The 9,278-nt window shown below is 30.3% G+C and overlaps 1 non-coding gene across 1 annotated transcript; it reads left to right on the top strand.

The window, feature by feature from the left end:
- The first annotated feature begins 2,158 nt into the window (after positions 1–2,158).
- On the top strand, positions 2,159–2,231 carry Trnad-auc. The gene has a single exon. It is a non-coding gene; the product is annotated as a tRNA-Asp (tRNA).
- The last annotated feature ends 7,047 nt before the right edge of the window (positions 2,232–9,278 follow it).

Here is a 9,278-nt window from a genome sequence, read left to right as displayed (position 1 = left end):
AAGGTTGAAAAAACCTAAATTGTCGAATATCTTCAAAATAGAGAACTTTCTGAAAATCTTCTCTGAGCATTTTTTGCTCCAAACGAAGAGTAGAATCGATTCCCTGAGTGTCGTCAGAAGGAACTGGGACACTCTGTATCACTGTATTTATTTATTCAACTTGAATATACAAATTTATTTATGCTACATCGTATTTAGTTATTTAATATCTTAGTTGGTTTACTCTAGGCTGGTGAAATACTCTGGTAAAGCATCTATTCAGAGTTAACATGCTTTGAGGTTTCCTGTGTTTAGAGAACATTAAGAGAACAACAACAATTGCGCTTTTACTGCTAAAATACCTTTGTTATTGTAAGGTTAAACAAATATAAAATGCATTTTATTTTATATTCTCTAATACGATATTAAAAATTTAAACTCAATAAAACTTTTATTTGACACACGCTTATTTTGTTTTCAGTTTGATGATGAGTTATAGTGTTAACAAGATTCGATTTATATCGAAAACATTGAAACGGAACATAATAGATGATTCTTTTAATCTCATAACTCGAGTATTTCTATTTAATTCCGATTTTACGGCAAAGGCCAAACACTGAGCAAGGGTGGGTTTCTTTCATTTTCGTCTTATTTCCAGGATTGCGTGAGTAAACGAGGATGGGGATGAAAGTGTTTCTGAAAGGACATTGACGTATTGAGAAGAAGTAGTTGGAACGAGATAGACATTATCCGTATGTCTCGGCTTGATGGAAAGTCAAGACATTCATCATTTGATAAAGACACGAATAAGAGTTTGGGGGAAGAAAAGAATTTCAACTGTGATCATTGTTATCATAGTATTTACTTCCTCTTTTTATAAATAGTATGTTTTTCAAAAGTAGCGTGTTTTTTTGGAGGGCGAAAAAATATTATTCAAGTTTTCTTTTATTCATCTGTAAAAGTAAATAAACTTTTAAGAGACTAAATACATTATTAGACAGTAGAAAGTATTAGATTAATTATGTTGTTGATTTGTACATTTTTAGTATTTTCATTTGTCATTTGAAGAAGGAAGCGTGTATGAATTTAAAATCTGAGTTTAAAGAATGAAGTGAATATGAATTTACAATCTGAATTTGAAGATCAAAGTGTATGCCATGACCAATATGATAAATAAGGCCGAAAAAGGAAAGAAGAGGATATGAATTTAAAATCTGAATATAAACAAAGAAGTGAATATAAATTTGCACTCTGAATTTGAAAAACGAAGTGTATGCATGGCAAATATGATAAATAAGGCCAAAAAAGAAAGAAGTGAATTTGCATTTACAATCTGAATTTGAAGAATAAAGTGTATGCAAGGTCAATATGATAAATAAGGCCAAACATGAAAGAAGTGGAAAGGAATTTAAAATCTGAATATAAAGAAAGAGGTGAATATAAATTTTCAATCTGAATTTGAAAAACGAAGTGTATGCATGGCCAATATGATACATAAGGCCAAAAAAGAAAGAAGTGAATATGAATTTACAATCTGAAGTTGTAGAAACAAGTGGATATGAATTTAACATTTTAATATGAACAAAGAAGTGAACATGAATTTACGTTTGAAGAAAGATGTGGATATGAATTTAAAATCTGAATATACAGAAAGAATGAATATAAATTTGCAATCTGAATTTGAAAATCGAAGGGTATGCATGGCCAATTTGTTAAACAAGAACAAAAAAGAAAGATGTGAATTTGAATTTACAATCTCAAGTTGAAGAAACAAGTGGATATGAATTTAATATCTGAATATGAAGAAAGAAGTGAATATGAATTTACGAATGAAAAAGGAAGTGGATAGGAATTTATCTTCTGGATTTAAAGAAATAAATGTATATATATTTATAACCTGAATTTGAAGACGGAATTGGATATGAAATTAAATTCTGAATTTGAAAGAAGTGAATATTTGAATTTGATGTTATTATTTAACGGAAATGTAAATAAACGAAACCAATAATTATTAGTAATACATTAATTATGTTAAATTAACTATTTTTTGTGGTCCGCTTGACCAATTAAGAACCTTCAATTAATTAAGGTTTTAAGTTGAGATAAAAAAAGTCAGTGTCAAGAGCAGGATTCGAACCCACGACCTTCGGCTTGATACGCACCGACTTCTCTGACTGAAGTCACGATAGCTCAAGTGGTAGAGTAGCGGCGTATCAAGCCGAAGGTCGTGGGTTCGAATCCCACTCGTGACACTGACTTTTTTATCTCAACTTAAAACCTTAATTAATTGAATATTCTTAATTAATTAATTGAATATTAATTATGTTATTGATTTTTTTACAGTTTTAGTATTTTCAGTGAAATATTTGCATATTTATATTTACTTTTATGAACAACAATATACAATACTGTATTTGACTTTTTTTAATGATGTTGAGCGTTGGGAATACTGTAAAAGATCTACCACATGTGACAGGTAATTTGGAAAAATTAAACAATTTTCCTTGGAGCATTCAAAGTTTTCATTTTGAATAAAAGATATTCACTAAATACTGTGTTTTATGTACCATTGAATTTGAAAGTGATATTTATCTATATAATTAGCGATCGGGGATGCGACATCATTAGTTTGACATCTTGTGGAAATCCTAGTAATCCTCATTATCCATTTCTAAAGGACAACTTCACCCAATGATCGTGCCTTTCTATTGGACGATTATCTTTGACTATAGACTATTTCTAGGGGACGAACAGTGCAAATAAACTTTTAATCGATCTAAACCAAATTATATAAAAATAAAAACTGAATGATTTTTCAAAAAGGTAATATTTTTAAATTCCCTTCCCGATTTATTCTAAATAATTTTATTCTATTTCTATATTTCATTTTATATTATATTTTTATTTTATTTAAGAAATACAAAAATGTTCTTAACAAATTAAGATTAATTAAGGTTTGATTTCATATCGTTTGTAACCATGTCCATCAAAATTTTTGGTCACATAGAATGAGAAAATGAAAATATTATGGTGACATAATACAAATACTCAAATTTTCAAATTCCAACCATTTAGAAAATGTAAAGTTTATCATATATTAAAGAATTTATTTTTTGATAGTTTAAACGAACGACATTTTAAATATGTAATAGTTGTCTTAAACTCTAGATTTAAAGTCGTTTAACATTTTGGCGATAAGAAAACAATTATCTTTATAATCATAAATATTATGGTGACATAATACAAATACCCGAATTTTCAAATTCCAACCATTTAGAAAAATTAACATTTATAATTTATTAAAGAACTTATTTTTTGATAGTTTAAATGAACAACATTTTAAATATGTATTAGTTGTCTTAAACTCTAGGTTCAAGGTCGTTTAAATTTTAGGTGATTAGGAAAACAATTATCTTTATACAATTGAAATTCAAATATTAAAAATTAATACATTTTTGAGTTGAAATTATTAATGTCTATTTAGAAATACAAGACACATTTGTAAATAGACATTAATAATTTCAACTCAAAAATAGTATTAATTTTTAATGTTTGAAGTTCAATTGTATAATGATTTTTTATACAAATTATTTGATATATGTATAAAAAATCATTTTTATGTAGTAGAAATACAAGACACATTTGTAAATAAACATTAATCATTTAAACTCAAAAATAGTATTAATTTTAAATCCTTGAAGTTTAATTGTATAATGATTTTTTTATACAAATTATTTGATATATGTATAAAAAATCATTTTTATGTAGTAGAAATACAAGACACATTTGTACGTAGACATTAATAATTTCAACTCAAAAATAGTATTAATTTTTAATGTTTGAAGTTCAATTGTACAATGATTTTTTATACAAATTATTTGATATTTGTATAAAAAATAATTTTTAAGTAGTAGAAATGCAAGACACATTTGTAAATAGACATTAAAATTTNAGTGTTGACATTCATACAAATGAGTAATCCTGTAAACGTAAACAGAATATTTTATATAGATTTTTTTTAATGAAAACTTAAAATCCTGCATTATTTTCCGGACAACCCGATAGTATTAATGCTTTCCTAATCCCTGATTGTTAAATCTTACTTAGTAAATTGGTATTCCGGCAGACGGTTTTTATCCATGCCGTTATTTTATATTAAGGCATGTTTTGTTTTGTAAACATTTGTTGTACTAATAAATCATTGTTATTATTATTACTAATATAAAGAAAGTTAATGAAATCGTTGAATATAGAATTGTATTCAGTGGGCTGGGTTATCACGGCTAATCTTGAAGTTTTTTGAAATATATTTTCAAAGACCTGAGGAAGGCGTCAAATATAGCTCGACATTAGAAAACAAGTTTGTTTTTATCTCATGACTTCATACCAGATCTTCCGTATTTATGATTTGTCTTGGAGATACATGAAGAGAAATACTGGAAAATGTTTTTTGTTGGGAAATAATTCAACCGTGTAATTCAACAGTAATATATTTTTTTTCATAATAAAAAAAATAAAATCGGTATTGTTTTTATTTACAAAGTTCTTCAAGTTTATTTTTTCAATTAATCAGATCACGATTACAAACAACAGTTGTTTTTTTTAAATATCTGTATTACAAATCAAAGGAGGCTGGTATCAGTCCAGTTAATCCATATTTCATGGGTTTTCTGAGAGAAAAACCAGCCAGAAATTCGCCGTGAAAACAATAGCAAAGAGCTTGTTAGTCTTTCGTAGTGACGTAGAAGTTTTTCCCCTTACCCGGCTTAAAGGATTACATCGGCTGCAAATTGACTACGCCTTACTGCATGGACGTATTATCGATTTTTTTACAATTTATACAAAATAATTGTTTGGACAAAGCGTTACGTTTTGCATCGGCATCGGTTCAGGACCTTTCGGAAAAAGCTATTTTTCCTTTATATTTGTTTTATATTTTTACCAATCTAAAAAATTGAGTTGCAGTGACAGGGTCATCATTGATTGAACTTTAGGAATTATTTTTTCATTTGTATTCCATTAGTGGTGTACTTCCACCTTTCCTCTCACTTGTAATGCTCTTCCTTAATGACATTGTTGTCACATGGTGCTTTGAATTCTGTGGCTCATTTTCCTGTTGTATCCGCTTCTTCGTTAACCTGGACCCCGGCGCGAGATTTTCCTTTCCTTATGCTTATTTTCCATTCATTTTCAATCATTATGTTGATTGGTCTTCTGATTTCCGCAGCCATTGAGCTTGTCTTTGTAGGTTTGAATATTTTCTAAAGAAATTGGACTGTCAGCCATTATTATTGCGCTTCTGGTGTTCTGTTCTCCAACATGCAGTGAGAGCCACTGAAGTGCCTTTAGAATCGCAAATAATTCGGCCAGTATTGGAGCACGAGCTGGCCAGCTTAAGAATATTTTCTTGCTTGGCGTTGTGGTTGTCGTAGACTGTTACCTCCTTAACCATTTTGCTCCATTCCGTATATATATGATGGTAATATTTAACTATTTTATTTTATTTGATATATTTTGTGTATCACAAGCGAGACATAAGTATGAGACCAATTATTTACAGGTATTACGGATTCGACTGTTAGTTTTGGAAAGAGGTCGGTGGATGCTACTCTTTTTATGGTAAAGTAAATGTCCACCAGTTCTTTTATATTCAAATCGATAAGAACTTTTCCTGTTAATACATGTGCAGCTTCTTTTGAGATCGGTACCTTTTATTATCCGAAATGCTACTTTTCTCTGAACGCTGGAGAGTTTTCTGACGTTGACGGATATGTTCGCTTGACAAGACTGGGGCTGCATATGTCAGTATTGGTAACAAAGATCCAGAATAGATAATTTGCCGAGGGTTGGGTTCTAAATCCTTGTACACCTTTGCTGAGCGTGCAAGCATATTTATCAGTTACATAGCCTTTTTTCATATGTAATCCACGTTTTTCTTCCAATTTATCTTAGTGTCAAACATTACACCCAGTTACTTAAGCTTTTGAACCATTTTCAGTCTTTTCCCTTGCAGAAATATATTCACCTGCTTGATCTTTCTTCTTTTTTAAATTCGTATGAAGCTAGACTTATTTGCGTTTAATTGCACTTTATTTTGTACTGCCCATTTTTCGATTGTGAACAAGCAGTAGTTGGGTCGCTCGAGTCGAACACGTCGTTGAGCTTATTATTAGAAGAAGTGGTCTGCAAATGCCACCATTTTAAGTTCTTCAGGAAGTTCTAATTTTAGAAGGGAGCCGTACAAAAAGCCTGGTCCGGAGCATTCTTGAGGATATCCTTTTTCTTCCTACTTTTGAACGTGTTCAATGTTGCATAGTGGCTGTGCTTTATTTTACATACCAATTGGAAAATAATGCCTCGCCAAGTTGTAGAGATTTTTAAGGCAGGTAAAATAGCGAAGTTGTTTATATACAGGTGGCCACCAATATAGATACTCCCTTTACGCCTAGCGAAATCAGAAGTACTATTTTCTTGAGGTCGTCTATATTCATTTATTTTCACAAGTGCCTCCATCCTGCCTGTCTGGGGAGTGAAACCATATTGTGAATGGGAATTTTTCTTCCGCAGTCAATTGTGGATGATTAGCGATGGTGAAAAAGTATAAAAAGAATGAAAACAAGCAGACGGTCGGAGATGACCTTAACTATTTGTCGGCCCATAAACTTCCCACTTTAAATATATATATATATATATATCATTAAGCTCGCAACTTTATCAACGTCGCTTATATGGCTTAAATATTTATCGTGTGTTCCTTTCTGTTCCGTCACATACTTAAACGATCGGCTTTAGCACCAAAGCGAAAGGATTTTGCAATGGCGGAAAATTGTTTAATTAGCAGCACGCAGGTGGTAGATTTATATCTTGAAGAAAAATGTCAACTGAAAATGAATTATTGCCGAGTTTAAACACAAAACAAGCCCTTTCAACATGAACTATGGAAAACTAATTACAGATCAGGTAAAAACGTTAGTTTTTGATATTTTCAATGTATATTTTCGGTGTCGATATGTCTTTATTAATATTTCTGACATTCCAACTGATACGTGTCCACTTAAGACATTGAATTTACCAATCGTCTCACGTAGATTTAGCAGGTTTACGACTATGTAAGCTTGAGATATATTACTATGGATGTTCCTCATATGCTAATACCGTGTGTATATGTATGTGCAATGCTTACACCAAATGCTTACACCAAATAATTAAACACTAATTAACTTAGTATATATATGCTATACATACTTCCTTAAAAGAACTAATATTATGTTATCTCATGAACGAATGAACGCTATGTTATTCTGTAATACTCCCAGTAATTAATTGCTTGCTCTATACATTTTTTAATTCAGCTATATGACTGTTCTTTTTAGCAGTGTATATTTAAAGTGAATGTTATGATAAAAACGAAAACTACGGATCCAATTTCGAGGAAACTTTCACACTTTATTTGTATTTGTGCCCTATGGTTAAGAGAATATAAAGTGGACATAAAAAGGGGCGTCAGGATTTGTAAAAAAGACAGATTTCGGGAATTTGTGGCGTCCATTTTCACAGCTGTTTTCACAGCTGTCAGGTGTCCAGAAGGGCCTTCTGTTCTTGGTATGATACGCATTTCCCGAGTCTTTCAAATTCCGAATTGGAGGAGCTAAGAGTCAACGCGAAAACGACGCTAACACTCTCTAGTCGCAAAAATTACTCAATCGGTTATACTTCCAAAACTATTGATACATTACAGTCGCAAAAAGTGCAGAATTGGTTACGCTGATATAAAGATAGGCAGATACAAACTTCATCGTTGTACCTTTACTATAGGCAGCAGTGGGATAGGTAGGACAACGAACTACCGGCATGTCATGTAATCGACGGCGCTTCCCTAAGCGAAACCATCAGAAGTGAAAAAAGTGCTCCGAGTGAACGTTTATTTAGTGTACAAAGATGAGACTACAAAAACCAATTTTGTTTTTCAGGTATGTTTATATATATATATATATATATATATATATATAGTTTTACCAAATAGAATATTGATAGTACTTCGTATCACATTTAATTTGAACTTACCGAGTTTGGTAAATCAATGTTTAATAATATTTTACTTGATTTATAATTGTTAATAGTTATTACCAAACTCGGTAAGCTTAAATTAAATGTGATACGAAGAACTATCAATGTGCTATTTGGTAAAACTTGATGGTATTGCGTTTTAATATAATTCAAAATTTTGAATATAATTTGCATCCATTTGTGGTAGTTGAAGTTGAAGTGAATAAAGTTTGTACAAGTTTAGACATTAAATTATGTTAATTTAATTTATATATATATCTAATCAAGCAATTGCAATATGTATACTCAAAATAATGTATAAAATGAAACTTTATGTTCTCCTCTGGGCAATGCTATGCTAAAAAAATACACATGAAAAAATATATTTGGTAGTAAGACTAGTGAGGTAGGATGTGCTAATACAACATATACCAATGCTACCAACAGAAGTGCTTTTCCTATTCAATTGATTGCAATTTCCAATTAAACTGGCTTTTACAATAATGATAAGGAAATCACAAGGTTATTCTTTCCTATTGTGTGGATTGAATTTGAAGAATCCATGGTTTTTTCATGCCCCAAATGGAATCACCAAAACATTGTATCTCTAAGAGCGTTGAAATGAATTTAACGCCGAATATCGGGTTGTCCGGAAAATAATGCAGGATTTTAAGTTTTCATTAAAAAAAATCTATATAAAATATTCTGTTTACGTTTACAGGATTACTCNAAATTATTTTGATTAAAGAACATTGCTTTAAAGTAACTAGTTTCTTTTTTTTTGTTTAATACCAAAATCCTGCATTATTTTCCGGACAACCCAATACAACAGTAATTACAATTTAATACAATGTAATCCGAAGCAAAAATAATATTGTGTATGTAAACATCTAAAATGATGATTGATATCAAATATTAATTGTGTTCATTTAATTTATGTATATTCTCCTATCTAGTAATAGCAATATATATACTCAAAATAATGTATTAAATAACACTTTTTTATTATCCCCCTAGGCAACGCCGGTTTATAAAAAAGCTAGTATATATATGGCTTTTTAGATAGCCCGGGTGAATTTCTCTTGAACCAATGACGCTATCGAAATACAAAAAATACGTGTTTAATATTGTTTAGTCTAGTTTCAAATTTTTTTTAGAATATTTATACAGGGTACCTAAGGCCTAGTTCAACTTCAAAATCCTGAAACATCATTTTAAATTTTTTACATTGAAAACGGTGTAAGTACCATATT

This window comes from Cimex lectularius, unplaced genomic scaffold, assembly GCF_000648675.2.
Source record: "Cimex lectularius strain Harlan isolate CLEC.00 unplaced genomic scaffold, Clec_2.1 scaffold163, whole genome shotgun sequence".
NCBI classification, from domain to species: Eukaryota; Metazoa; Arthropoda; class Insecta; order Hemiptera; family Cimicidae; genus Cimex; species Cimex lectularius.
Note: the sequence above shows the minus strand (reverse complement) of the source record. Positions and strands in the feature narration are given on the sequence as shown.